The following is a 15788-nucleotide window of genomic DNA, read 5'->3' on the forward strand; positions in this document are numbered from 1 at the left end:
CCTTTAGTGAAAGCGAGGAAGTTACATGTCCTGTTGAATGGGTCTAAAGAAAGTTAAAAGTGATGGGCGGATGAATAAATGAGAATAAGGACAACAGTTCAAAAACAGGGAACACATAAGAGATGAAGCTGAGGCATTCTGTAATAAGAAAACCTTCTTTCATTACTAAGAAAGCCACGAATCTAGTATATGTTCAAAGATTGCGTTTAACATGCCGAAACTTCCAGAAATTGTTAAAGTAGTGAATGCAAAGCGACTGATAATAAATGAAAGAGCGCTGTTCTGTTATCATCTTCTTTTGTGTTACCGCCTGTCGTCGTTGGGAGTTCGAGCAGATGTGTCGTACTTGTAAGTATATTTGTTCGAGAAAGGTTATTTAAATCTATCTGTTGTGTCGAATCCGTTATTGGTTCAAACCATTACCTTGTGTTTTAATCATTTATGTTATGATTTCTGAATGGTACAACAAGAAAAATAGGGGAGGTTGGCGGTCTGCTTGTTACAACCCTCCTGAGACATTTATTCCGATCATTTCTCGTCGATATGTAATATTTTGAAATTGAACCTGCGCAAGTTTAATTGGTTCCTGTTTCTGAACGACGACCCATGTTAGTCTAGTCAGTGGTCTAATACAAAGCAGATCTGCTAATGAATTACAAGAGAGTAGATTTTTGTAATGTAAATTGTAGCATTAAAGCAAAGAAGTTTCCTTCGAACACCCCTATTGCGTACGTTTTAGTAAAATAATCCACTCTGAATGAAGGTTACCTCCATGTCGCGTGAGTTCTATTGTTCTAGATTTCCACATTTGTAAACAGTTAAATTCTTACCGTACCTTTGAGAAATGCCCCATCTGGCTGTCATTTCAAGACGTGGAATAAGGCCACAGCCTATTATTTACCATGGCAAGTAATTCCAAAGCTCTTAGCCAGAATTTCGAACACTCTAGAACTCTGAACCAGTTCTCGTCGGCCCCAGACCTTACACCAGACAAAACACAAAGCAGAACCGAATAGCGCAGCATCGAATAGAATGGATCGGCTCATTCGTAATGTATCGCTTCGCTACTCGACACCAACGAAACTTTTCCTATAGACCGATGGTCCTCGTGGCTCCCAAGGATGCAATCAAACTTCAGTGAAGACACAGAGAGATAGCTCAAAGAGCTTGGCCTGCCTAATCGAGACTGACCACAGGACAAACTGGCGAACTTTTACTGAGACGAACTCGCACTTTATTAGTGAAAATTATTGTTGGCACGAACGAAGGTACATTTGTACAGGTAACTTAAAAACACTACATGGAAAATAATCATGCACTGTGCAAAATCGGAAAAGTTTCGTGTACTTTTACAATATAAAAACATAAATATATTCCGTGTCACTAATAGTGCTGTGTACAAAAATCTAGCACTTTTGTGTAAAAGAACGTTAAGATTTACGTAAGAATAATAATAAAAAAAACTGACCACTGGAGGTACTAAATGAGACTTGTATTACAATCGGAAAAGACAGCATTACAGTAACCTCTATAACTTTAAACGAAAAATAAGAGGTCAGAAGCGCTTGAGAAGTGGTGATAAACAGAACTGTTGAAAAATTAAGTGGAGTGGTAAGAAATGAGAAAAGGAGTATGTGGGTAAGCACTGAGTGTAAAAATAGACAGGATGATAGAAAATTTTTTAAATTATCAGGAGATAACTTTTGTGGTACAAGAGGAAGTTGTAAAAGGTAACAATCTGACAGACTGAGACTGCAGTATATCTAACAAATAACTGAGGACATTCTACGTAAGTGCTTCACTGACAAGAAGAGTTTGGCGGAGGAGAAGTCGTACCGAGATTCATGTACCGGAAGAGTGACGAAAAGAAAGTTGACAAACTGTGATCAAATAAACTCCCAGAAAGATCATAAGGTCCACCATTTCACAATGCCCTATAGTGACGCAGTTATTTATGAACTGCCTTGTAATGTTGCAAAAGACGATATTTAAATATCCATCTAATACTGAGATAAAAGTTAGTCAATTTTTGGCAATAAAAATGCCCTTTGTTGTCGTTGCTGTGTTGTTGTTGTGGTCTTCAGTCCTGAGACTGGTTTGATGCAGCTGTCCATGCTACTCTATCCTGTGCAAGCTGCTTCATCTCCCAGTACCTACTGCAACCTACATCCTTCTGAATCTGCTTAGTGTATTCATCTCTTGGTCTCCCTCTACGATTTTTACCCTCCACGCTGCCCTCCAATACTAAATTGGTGATCCCTTGATGCCTCAGAATATGTCCTACCAACCGATCCCTTCTTCTGGTCAAGTTGTGCCACAAACATCTCTTCTCCCCAATCCTATTCAATACTTCCTCATTAGTTATGTGATCTACCCATCTAATCTTCAGCATTCTTCTGTAGCACCACATTTCGAAAGCTTCTATTCTCTTCTTGTCCAAACTATTTACTGTCCATGTTTCACTTCCATACATGGCTACACTCCATACAAATACTTTCAGAAATGACTTCCTTACACTTAAATCTATACTCGATGTTAACAAATTTCTCTTCTTCAGAAACGCTTTCCTTGCCATTGCCAGGCTACATTTTATATCGTCTCTACTTCGACCATCATCAGTTATTTTGCTCCACAAATAGCAAAACTCCTTTACTACTTTAAGTGTCACATTTCCTAATCTAATACCCTCAACATCACCCGACTTAATTCGACTACAATCCATTATCCTCGTTTTGCTTTTGTTGATGTTCATCTTATATCCTCCCTTCAAGACACCATCCATTCCGTTCAACTGCTCTTCCAAGTCCTTTGCTGTCTCTGACAGAATTACAATGTCATCGGCGAACCTCAAAGTTTTTATTTGTTCCCCATGGATTTCAATACCTACTCCGAATTTTTCTTTTGTTTCCTTTACTGCTTGCTCAATATACAGATTGAATAACATCGGGGAGAGGCTACAACCCTGTCTTACTCCCTTCCCAACCACTGCTTCCCTTTCATGCACCTCTACTCTTATAACTGCCATCTGGTTTCTGTACAAATTGTAAATAGCCTTTCGCTCCCTGTGTTTTACCCCTGCCACCTTTAGAATTTGAAAGAGAATATTCCAGTCAACATAGTCAAAAGCTTTCTCTAAGTCTACAAATGCTAGAAAAGTAGGTTTGCCTTTCCTTAATCTTTCATCTAAGATAAGTCGTAAGGTCAGTATTGTCTCACGTGTTCCAGTATTTCTACGAAATCCAAACTGATCTTCCCCGAGGTCGGCTTCTACTAGTTTTTCTATTCGTCTGTAAAGAACTCGTGTTAGTATTTTGCAGCTGTGGCTTATTAAACTGATTGTTCGGTAATTTTCACATCTGTCAACACCTGCTTTCTTTGGGATTGGAATTATTATATTCTTCTTGAAGGCTGAGGGTATTTCGCCTGTTTCATACATCTTGCTCACGAGATGGTAGAGTTTTGTCAGGACTGGCTCTCCCAAGGCCGTCAGTAGTTCCAATGGAATGTTGTCTACTCCGGGGGCCTTGTTTCGACTCAGGTCTTTCAGTGCTCTGTCAAACTCTTCACGCAGTATCGTATCTCCCATTTCATCTTCACCTACATCCTCTTCCATTTCCATAATATTATCCTCAAGTACATCGCCCTTGTATAGACCCTCTATATACTCCTTCCACCTTTCTGCTTTCCCTTCTTTGCTTAGAACTGGGTTTCCATCTGAGCTCTTGATGTTCATACAAGTGGTTCTCTTATCTCCAAAGGTCTCTTTAATTTTCCTGTAGGCAGTATCTATCTTACCCCTAGTGAGACAAGCCTCTACATCCTTATATTTGTCCTCTAGCCATCCCTGCTTAGCCATTTTGCACTTCCTGTCGATCTCATTTTTGAGACGTTTGTATTCCTTTTTGCCTGCTTCATTTGCTGCATTTTTATATTTTCTCCTTTCATCAATTAAATTCAATATTTCTTTTGTTAGCCAAGGATTTCTACTAGCCCTCGTCATTTTACCTACTTGGTCCTCTGCTGTCTTCACTACTTCATCCCTCAAAGCTACCCATTCTTCTTCTACTGTATTTATTTCCTCCATTCCTGTCAATTGTTCCATTATGCACTCCCTGAAACTCTGTACAACCTCTGGTTCTTTCAATTTATCCAGGTCCCATCTCCTTAAATTCCCACCTTTTTGCAGTTTCTTCAGTTTTAATCTACAGTTCATAACCAATAGATTGTGGTCAGAGTCCACATCTGCCCCTGGAAATGTCTTACAATTTAAAACCTGGTTCCTAAACCTCTGTCTTACCATTATATAATCTATCTGATACCTTTTAGTATCTCCAGGGTTCTTCCATGTATACAACCTTCTATCATGATTCTTAAACCACGTGTTAGCTATGATTAAGTTGTGCTCTGTGCAAAATTCTACCAGGCGGCTTCCTCTTTCATTTCTTAGCCCCAATCCATATTCACCTACTACGTTTCCTTCTCTCCCTTTTCCTACACTCGAATTCCAGTCACCCATGACTATTAAATTTTCGTCTCCCTTCACTATCTGAATAATTTCTTTTATTTCATCATACATTTCTTCAATTTCTTCGTCATCTGCAGAGCTAGTTGGCATATAAACTTGTACTACTGTAGTAGTTGTGGGCTTCGTATCTGTCTTGGCCACAATAATGCGTTCACTATGCTGTTTGTAGTAGCTTACCAGCAATCCTATTTTCCTATTCATTATTAAACCTACTCCTGCATTACCCCTATTTGACTTTGTGTTTATAACCCTGTAGTCACTTGACCAGAAGTCTTGTTCCTCCTGCCACCGAACTTCACTAATTCCCACTATATCTAACTTTAACCTATCCATCTCCCTTTTTAAATTTTCTAACCTACCTGCCCGATTAAGGGATCTGACATTCCACGCTCCGATCCGTAGAACGCCAGTTTTCTTTCTCCTGATAACAACGTCCTCTTGGGTAGTCCCCACCCGGAGATCCGAATGGGGGACTATTTTACCTCCGGAATATTTTACCCAAGAGGACGCCATCATCATATATTCATACAGTAAAGCTGCATGCCCTCGGGAAAAATTACGGCCGTAGTTTCCCCTTGCTTTCAGCCGTTCGCAGTACCAGCACAGCGAGGCCGTTTTGGTTATTGTTACAAGGCCAGATCAGTCAATCATCCAGACTGTTGCCCTTGCAACTACTGAAAAGGCTGCTGCCCCTCTTCAGGAACCACACGTTTGTCTGGCCTCTCAACAGATACCCCTCCGTTGTGGTTGTACCTACGGTACGACTATCTGTATCGCTGAGGCACGCAAGCCTCCCCACCAACGGCAAGGTCCATGGTTCAGCAACTTGTAAATCGTACACTGAAACACTAATAGACCCAACAAAAATAATAGATACTGTATATTGTCATTTTGTGGAAATTACTAATCCCATATCATGTCACACAATACTCAACTCCCATAGAAAGGAATTATCTTTCGCTTTTTAGAGAGTTTACAGAGACTTTGGAACTGTCAGCTATGCCATTAGTTTTTTTGTTCTATCTACCTTTACGCGTTGATATCTTGGAAACATTGTCACCAGGAAGCCATTTGCCATACTTTTATTAAAAGCAGTGAAACAATTCTAACATTTCTAATTATTGACCTTCAATTTACGAACCAGTAAGTCATATTAATTACATATAGTAATTCACGACGAATCTGCATGTAATACACAAATCCAGTGCGCAAATCAAATTCGGAAACATTGGCCACCGATCCGAACATGAATCGTTTTTAAATTACGTTAAGTGAGCTGAGTGAAAGGTAATTTAACTAAAAGTCTTTCTCCTGGCTCTGCAGGAATTGTGTAAAATTACCTAATTAACACCCATAACTACACAGCGATATTGTGTCTTCTTGGCAATTTTTCTCAGGAATATCCATCGTAATGAAGAAGGTCATTCAGCTCAGAATGAGGTTATATTTGTTAGGGAATATTGCAGTTTTTCACAGTGTTGGTTTTGGTTCAGATGGTTCAAATGGCTCTGAGCACTTTGCGACTTAACTTCTGAGGTCATCAGTCGCCTAGAACTTAGAACTAATTAAACCTAACTAACCTAAGGACATCACACACATCCATGCCCGAGGCAGGATTCGAACCTGCGACCGTAGCGGTCTCTCGGTTCCAGACTGGAGCGCCTAGAACCGCGCGGCCACTCCGGCCGGCTGTGTTGGTTTTGGTGATGTAGTTGTTGGTAAGTAAGAAGAATTATATAGTCCAATGACAATAAGGTGTTCTTTATATTTTTCATAGCAGACTGGTTGACTAACAGGTGTTGGCGAAATATATACACTCCTGGAAATGGAAAAAAGAACACATTGACACCGGTGTGTCAGACCCACCATACTTGCTCCGGACACTGCGAGAGGGCTGTACAAGCAATGATCACACGCACGGCACAGCGGACACACCAGGAACCGCGGTGTTGGCCGTCGAATGGCGCTAGCTGCGCAGCATTTGTGCACCGCCGCCGTCAGTGTCAGCCAGTTTGCCGTGGCATACGGAGCTCCATCGCAGTCTTTAACACTGGTAGCATGCCGCGACAGCGTGGACGTGAACCGTATGTGCAGTTGACGGACTTTGAGCGAGGGCGTATAGTGGGCATGCGGGAGGCCGGGTGGACGTACCGCCGAATTGCTCAACACGTGGGGCGTGAGGTCTCCACAGTACATCGATGTTGTCGCCAGTGGTCGGCGGAAGGTGCACGTGCCCGTCGACCTGGGACCGGACTGCAGCGACGCACGGATGCACGCCAAGACCGTAGGATCCTACGCAGTGCCATAGGGGACCGCACCGCCACTTCCCAGCAAATTAGGGACACTGTTGCTCCTGGGGTATTGGCGAGGACCATTCGCAACCGTCTCCATGAAGCTGGGCTACGGTCCCGCACACCGTTAGGCCGTCTTCCGCTCACGCCCCAACATCGTGCAGCCCGCCTCCAGTGGTGTCGCGACAGGCGTGAATGGAGGGACGAATGGAGACGTGTCGTCTTCAGCGATGAGAGTCGCTTCTGCCATGGTGCCAATGATGGTCGTATGCGTGTTTGGCGCCGTGCAGGTGAGCGCCACAATCAGGACTGCATACGACCGAGGCACACAGGGCCAACACCCGGCATCATGGTGTGGGGAGCGATCTCCTACACCGGCCGTACACCACTGGTGATCGTCGAGGGGACACTGAATAGTGCACGGTACATCCAAACCGTCATCGAACCCATCGTTCTACCATTCCTAGACCGGCAAGGGAACTTGCTGTTCCAACAGGACAATGAACGTCCGCATGTATCCCGTGCCACCCAACGTGCTCTAGAAGGTGTAAGTCAACTACCCTGGCCAGCAAGATCTCCGGATGTGTCCCCCATTGAGCATGTTTGGGACTGGATGAAGCGTCGTCTCACGCGGTCTGCACGTCCAGCACGAACGCTGGTCCAACTGAGGCGCCAGGTGGATATGGCATGGCAAGCCGTTCCACAGGACTACATCCAGCATCTCTACGATCGTCTCCATGGGAGAATAGCAGCCTGCATTGCTGCGAAAGGTGGATATACACTGTACTAGTGCCGACATTGTGCATGCTCTGTTGCCTGTGTCTATGTGCTTGTGGTTCTGTCAGTGTGATCATGTGATGTATCTGACCCCAGGAATGTGTTAATAAAGTTTCCCCTTCCTGGGACAATGAATTCACGGTGTTCTTATTTCAATTTCCAGGAGTGTATTTATTCCCATCTTCTATTAGCCTATCTCCTCCTCTAATCTCTCTCTATCTACTTGCGCCTACTCCCTTGCCCACCTGCTCAGTTCCCCACTCTGTCTCCCCCTCTGTCTTATCCTCAGCTCCCCAAAGTCAGTCTCCTCCTCCCCATCTCTTTGTCCATTTCCTCCTCTCTCTCTCTCTCTGTCCATCATCTCCTCCCCTCCTCCTCTCTATGCCCTTATCGTCCCAATCTCACCGTCCACCTCCCCCCTTACACCTCTCCCTCCTCCTCACTCCCCCTCCCCCCTCCCCCTCCTCCCTGTCCATGTCCTCCACTTACCTTTCTTTTATCGATTTTCACTTCCTCCCCTCTCCGTCACCTCTTTCTTTGTCCGTCTCTTTCCCCTCCCTCTCTCTTTCCCTCTCCTCCTTTTACCTTACTTTCCCCATCTCTTCTTGTCCCATCTCTCTGTCCATCTCCTTGTCTCCCCTAGTAAAATCCATCTCCTCCTTCCCCCCTCTTTGTCTGTCCACCTCCTGCTGCCCCTTCACGTCATCACCTCAACCCCAATAGGAGGTTACTTGTTCTTACACGCACACCGTTTCATTCCAGATAGTAGGTAGCATGTGTACCAAATTTGTTTGAAATAGATCCAGGGGTTTAGAAGAAGCTTTGGCCACGTACGCACATGTCAGAGATTTTCCACATATGTTTAGCATATTTCACAAATATTTGTATACATAGCTCACCTGTATCTATACCTAACTTCGCCCTGCAGTTTCGTATACAAGCAGCTTAATGTTTATGAGGTCACGTTTTCTGTCATTTGTGCCATACATAATTTTGTAGGTACATTCAGCGGCATATGCGATACTGGTTTCGATACTTATTGCGAATAGAGTTAGCAGCAAATAAGCAATAAATAAAACATCATGCATGAACAGCGAAAACTTAGTAAGCGATAAACTTTTTTTTCTTTTATCATTTGTGGGGGCTGTCATCGAAAAGTTTCGTAAAATTTTGAAATTGTATGTCAAGTTTAGTGCTAGTCACTAAGTGCTCTGATTTTCATATGGCGGACGAATAGAGTCTGGGTATTTGCTCTTCGAGGGCTACACTTGTTTTTCACCCCCACCCCATCTCTTTGATATGAAGGTGATTCTTAACCCCACAGTGATTTTTCCCAGACAGTAAACGATATGTGTACTAACTTTGGCTGAAATCGGTCCAGTAGTTTGGTTAGAGATCTGGAACATAACTACTTACAGTTTTATGATGTGAGTGGATTTGGTGAATTTGTTTTCCTTTGGAGCTTGGCAAACGTGGATTCATTGGATAGCGAAGTTGAGGCTTATATAGCACCATAACGTATATTACGCCTGCATTTTAGCATAATTAATTTCAGAAGTTTGTAGTTTTTCATTGTTATAAAATTACCATTAGTTTTTCAAATGCAATATTAAGATATTTTGTGATAAAGCAGCTATGTAGAAAGACAAGTTCACTCGCCAAAACGGTAGTCACTATGTTACAAGAACGCACTAGTCACTTTCAGGTATACCTCCTTCCTCCCCCTACCATCACAAAGATTACTAACCTCACAACACTTTAGAATCAAAAAGAATTTATTTGAACACATCCCGTTTTTAGATGACGGATGATAAATAATATTTAATTTTTTTGCAGTGGTCACAACGGTTCCCGTAAGATCACCGAAGTTAAGCGCTGTCGGGCTGGGCTAGCACTTGGATGGGTGACCATCCTGTCTTCCGAGCGCTGTTGGCAAGTGGGGTGCACTCAGCCCTTGTGAGGTAAACTGAAGAGCTACTTCATTGAGAAGTAGCGGCTCCGGTCTCGGAAACTGACATACGAATGTGAGAGCGGTGTGTGACCACATGCCCCTTCATATCCGCATCCAGTAACGCCTGTCGGCTGAGGATGATACGGCGGCCGGTCGGTACCTTTGGGTCTTCATGGCCTGATCGGGAGGAGAGTTATTTGTTAAGCCACGAACTAATGAATCAGTGGGACTACAGCTACAACTTGTTTCGAACATCCATTTTTATAGAATGATATAACAATTCTCAGTGCATTGTGAATGTTACCCAAAACTACTTCTCACAAAAGAAAACAAACTATCGATTTTGAGATAAGGACTTCTTAGGAAACATGCTTCCTGTGCACGAGTCCTCTTCCTAGCGACAATTGCTTCATTCACCTCATGCACCCACATTTAAAATCTACCGACTTAAAATATGTACACTTTATTTAGGCCTAAGTTTTTAGATTACTTGACAGCTTCTGAACTGGGTGTCATTGTTTTGTGTCGGGTCACTGCCTGTGATAATAATAATAGTAATAATAATAATAATGGTTCAAATGGCTCTGAGCACTATGGGACTTAACATCTGAGGTCATCAGTCCCCTAGAACATAGGACTACTTAAACCTAACTAACCTAAGGACATCACACACATCCATGCCCGAGGCAGGATTCGAACCTGCGACCGTAGCGGTCGCGCGGCTCCAGACTGTAGCGCCTAGAACCGCTTGGCCACACCGTCCGGCAATAATAATAATAATAATACAGTGTAGGCTCTAAAGCACTATAGTAGCCATTACATAGTTGCTGTTGTGCTGTCAGTTAATTTGAACTTTTGTTGCGAAGTGAATAATGAAGCAATATCTGATCTATATTACAGGAAGTACTTACAGCTCTGAGAATGAATGTTCATTAAATATTTGAGCATATGTGACGTAAGTATCTCAGTTTTACTTTCACAGATGCCGGGTACAAAGTACAAAGTAGGTGTGTAGTGGGTGGTTTATGTGAGAGGATGACTATTATACGTTTCACAAACGGTAACTCCCACAGCAATGTGTCATATGTTACAAATAATTTGATTTCGAGACCGAAACACACTTGAAGCCTTTTGTTTTTACCTCTAAGAGAATTGCATTTTATCCTTCAGGGTGTAATAACCCTCAGGTTGGGAACCATTCCTACATGCGATGGACCCTTCAAGTCTTATACCTCGGAGGACCGTAGTCGAGAAGATTTAAATAATGAAAACTGTACCAGTTACTTCTTTTTTGCTGCTTAGCACAACGCATTTCGAGAACTTATACGCATTTTTAAGTGCATTTGTTTTGATGAATATGTATGTACATGAATATGTTTGGTGGTCTCTATATATGTGATTTTCTGTCCCTCTTGCGTCTTTTTGAAGTTCGACTGCAGTCAGAAAATTGGACAAAATGAATCCTTGCAGTTTGTAAATGCTACTGTTAGAAATGGTATTTTTGTTTATCCACTTACAGGTATTGTGCCTCCTCCATTATATAGTTTACCACAAACACTTACAATACCCGTAGGCAAACAAACAAAATACCATGTCTGCCAGCAACATTTAAAAACACTCAAAGGTTCTTTTGTCCGATTTTCGGACTGCAGTCGGCGCAGAAAATCACACATGCAGACACCACCAGACATATTCATGTAAACAAAGGCACAAATGCACTTGTAAATGAGAATAAATTCTCGAAACGCGTTGTGTTAAGCATTAAAATATAAGTAACCGGTATAATTTTCATTATTTAAATCATGAATGACACAGCTACAAGGCTTTACTGAAACATCTAACATGTTGAATGAAATTAAGTAGTCGAGATGGCCGGCAAGGTAGCTCAGCATGTTCAAAAACAAAACAAAAAAAAAAAAAGAAGAAAAAGTGAAGCAGGCAACGACGAACCTGGATGTCATGTGTTGTCCGCCCTGATGAAATGATGAGGACAATGAAAAAAGTAGCATCTTTGACTACGAATCAAAGCGTCCTGCATTACAGGTTCGAACCCAGCCACAGCTTAATTTCCGAATAAATAAGCATCAGCAATGGCGACTGTATAGTTGTGGCATAAGGAGTCACCCCCATTCTGCCAACAGTTTTGTGGAATAGAGCAGAGGGGGAAACAGTGGTTTGGGAAACGGCCGCTAAAAGGTGGAAGTTGTCGTAATGATCAACGGCATGAGAATGCAGAAGGTAATGGAAACCAATGCATTAAAGACACACTGTGTATCTACAAGACATGTGCTCTGTAGCTGGAAAAAGAAATTGAAATGTGTGTAGCATGCTTGGCCGGGAGTCTCCTTTTGGGGAGATTGGCGGCGAGGGGCAAGCGTTTTTATCTGACGCCGCGTCGATGAGAGTGAAACAGTGATAAAATCTCTCTCTCTCTTTCTTTCTCTCTCTCTCTCTCTCTCTCTCTCTCTCTCTCTCACACACACACACACACACACACACACACACACACAAACACCAGCACTAATTCTGGAGGTATGTAAGTTGTCGATACATTTTTCATCATTTTATAACAGTGTATATTTAATTGTCTGTTTGAGACTTGAAGGCATAGACTAACAGAAAAGGGATACTTACGTGTCGTGAACACAAAATATTGTATGGTTTGCCGTTGTGTTGTTGGACTGACAAATACTTGATGCTAAGAAAAAGTACCTTTTCAAAAAATTTACTTGAATAGAAAGTAAGTAACATTATACTGTTTTCTGTAAACGAACTTCTGATATTGTTCTAAAATATATACAATGCAAACAGTCAGCACTGAAATATTTACCATATAGTGTTGTATCAGTCATGAAAATCTTGGGAAACAGGTGCATTATCAATGAAATTAAGTTTTAATGAGAAAATCACTGGCGTTTGATATTGAAAATTATGTGCTTGCACATATTTATCACCACTGCCACTACCAGTTTATTACACAAAATATTATTACCAGATCACGTCAGTCATTTCTTGGAGAGCTCTCGATATTGTGGCTGGCTGATGGCGTACAAAATCATTAAACGAGCAGCAACCCCGAAATTAAATTCAGTTCACCGTAATTTGAAGATAACACGTGTATGTGACGTTACATTTTTTTGGACACTTGTGCTATATTCAGGAATGATGACTGTTTCTTGCGACGGTAGAGACAATTAGATGCTCGTACTTGTAGCCGATTTCGGAAAACAATTTTTTTGTGTTGGTACTAACAGCATTTCATTCGTAAAAAGCAATATTACATTTCTGGTCCACTGTTCTCAAAGCTGTCAATTTTGTAACTAAAGAGAGAGCGCTGTAGGTAGCCTAAACTTTACGGGTAATGAAAATGGTGAAACAAGAGAGAGACGACAAATGGATATGAAAAAAACTAGAAATTTGCACATAGAGTTTAGTTCTTCGTGAATATTGGAAAGGTTCAAGTGAAAGATCCACAGGGCCGTTTGACTCTTTCAGGCACGAAATGCGATGGAAAACACGTACAAAGAACAAATCGTCAAAGGAAGCAGAACATAGTGGAAGTTAAATAAAAAGAAAATGGCATTGACAAAGCCGGGTTTGTTTATTGATGGCTAACAGCAGACACGTGTAACATCGAGGCACAAAAAAAAAGAGAGGAAAGAAATTGACTCAGCTCACGACGACGCGGCGGCCGTCCGACGTCTGAAAACGCGAGTGGATAAAGAAACGAATGAGAACAGAACGCTGCTATGCACCACGTGGAGCGCTTGGTAACATTTTTAATAGAAGCCCCACATAAATGGCGTGTGGCTAGGGCCTCCCGTCGGGTAGACCGTTCGCCTGGTGCAAGTCTTTGGAGTTGACGCCACTTCGGCGACTTGCACGTCGATGGGGATGAAATGATGATCATAAGGACAACACAACAGCCAGTCCCTGAGCGAAGAAAATCTCCGGCCCAGCCGGGAATCGAACCCAGGCCGTTAGGTGTGATATTCCGTCGCGCTGACCACTCATCTACCAGGGCGGACACAAAAGCCTCATGAAACAATTTGAAGGTTTTTAATAGTGAAACTGACTGAAGTGGCAATGGAGTTCAGTGCAGATTGGGAAGCAGGTAGGGTTTTAATAATCATCATTCAATATTTGTGGCAATAAGAAGCTGAACAAAACCAGTACCCTCAGAACCTTACCATTAATTCTTAAAATTTCTAGCAACATCTTTATCATTGTGATGATCAATAACGACGTGAAAAACAAAATTTGTGACGTTCAACTGGTTTATTTAGCCCTACAAATAAAGATGGTCACATTAAGCTATACCACTGTTCATCCTGTTGTGATGACTTCTGCCACCGAATGCATCGGGATGACCAAATGCAGTGGGAAGACACCAAATGTAGTGGGTGGGTGCCGGGAGTTGCCGTATTAAAACTCGGCGAGAGCTTTCCAAATGGTTTATTTGCTTCCACTACAGTGCTCTGTTCACCACGGCCTGCATCACAGGGCCCCTCAATGCTGAGGCAGCACCCCAGCAGCCTATGCAATGCAATGCTGTGTTGTGCCAGCCTTGGCCGGCCCACTGAGTTCCAATGATGTCAGGATGGCTGCGCCAGCAGCCGACTCAGTGGCCACCATCCCAATTGTCTCCACGCTGCCCTGCTGGGGGCTGTAGGCTGGCCCCACTGCTGCTTCTTCCTTGCTGGCGTAGCTGAGAACGTGGCAGCAATGACTGCCCCTGATCAGGTGTCCAAATCTGCGGCCCTCACCTCAGAAGTCTCCGGCATGTGTCGGGAGCTGAGGTGACTGCCCACGGTAGCAAGCCAAAGAGTGGCCCACCCTGGCTGACTGCGAACCCCGTGTTCGCCTCAGAGGGTCGAACCAACGACCCGCCATGGACTGGGATGCTGGTGCCCCATCTGCTGCTGTGTGTAGCTTGGCAGTGTGACACGCAGCGCCGTCCAGGAGAGCTGTCACACTTCGATGAATCTCGTTATAAAACGGCATCTATTTATACTTGGCTGTGCGCCTCTGTTTTGTCAAGCATGTCGCTTTGCGTCACATGTGCATAACACTTAGGTTGGACAGTGGCCCTCTTCTGCCTGTGACTTGCGACATGGAAACTGCTGTGTGCGTCCTCTCTGGCAGTTCTACGACCCTGTGGCCTCTATTTGCCTTGGCAACTGCTGGTGTGCGTAACTTACTGCAATCCGTCCCACACCTGGCTGTAGCTCGTGCACCGAATATCGCACAAAACTAACTTTCCCTATCCTAAACGGGTGTGCCACTACATTATTCCCCTCTCTGGAAAGACCCGGTCCCCCGGTCATCCTTTAACTAACTCTTAAACTTGTTTGGATTGGCACATACACTTACTTACTATTAGAAAACTTAGACAAGGCCCAGTGCACCTAAGTACATGACATGGATGACCACTCCACTGAACACTCGTTCCACCACTTACCTACACCCTCGGTATCCAATCTACTGGGACTTGGACTACCCCTGGATCCCTCTGGGAATCGGCTCTCCGCCTGATCAGAAAGAAAACAACACATAACTAAGTTAAGGCTGAGATGACACTTGGCACAGAGGTGCTCATTATTTGCTGTTGCCTTTCCCTATACTGAACGACATGTTGAACAATCTGTTCGGCTGATATGGGTCCCTCTTGCTCTTAAATGAACTGGTTTACGGCTCTCAACAGACCTGGCTCCAGAATTAACAAGGTCAGATTCCGCCTTGGCAAAAACTCTAATGTGGTTTCTGGCCAGTACAGCTGTGGCTGCGTAACATTAAATTGCGTGACTCCTGAAACTGACGCTGGCAGACGGAAGGTTGGTCCTACTATGTTACACTAAATTCTGCTCCCCTCGAGCTCTATACCTTTCGCATTTACAAATACTCCCACTCAAAATAACTTGCTACTACTACCAAATAGTGAAACTGAGGTGGAGAAGATCCAATGCATCCCGACCAGTTGCAAGCACAATCTTGGTTCCACGATGTCCCTTGGACAGTCTATTCCTATCCCCCTAGCTAAAAATAACTGCACCGTGCATGTGTCCCATATTTGTAGCTTCACAGATTTCCATCCAACATTCACTATTTTTGATCCTAACTCAACACCGATTGTGTGACTACTTTTATCCTTTAATTTGCATTATATGAACTGGTGCAATAAACACGACATTCCTGACCCAGCACTGTCGATAACTAAAAATTTAAACAAGAAATCGTACGATTC

The sequence above is a fragment of the Schistocerca americana genome, chromosome 6 (genome assembly GCF_021461395.2).
Source record: "Schistocerca americana isolate TAMUIC-IGC-003095 chromosome 6, iqSchAmer2.1, whole genome shotgun sequence".
NCBI lineage: Eukaryota > Metazoa > Arthropoda > Insecta > Orthoptera > Acrididae > Schistocerca > Schistocerca americana.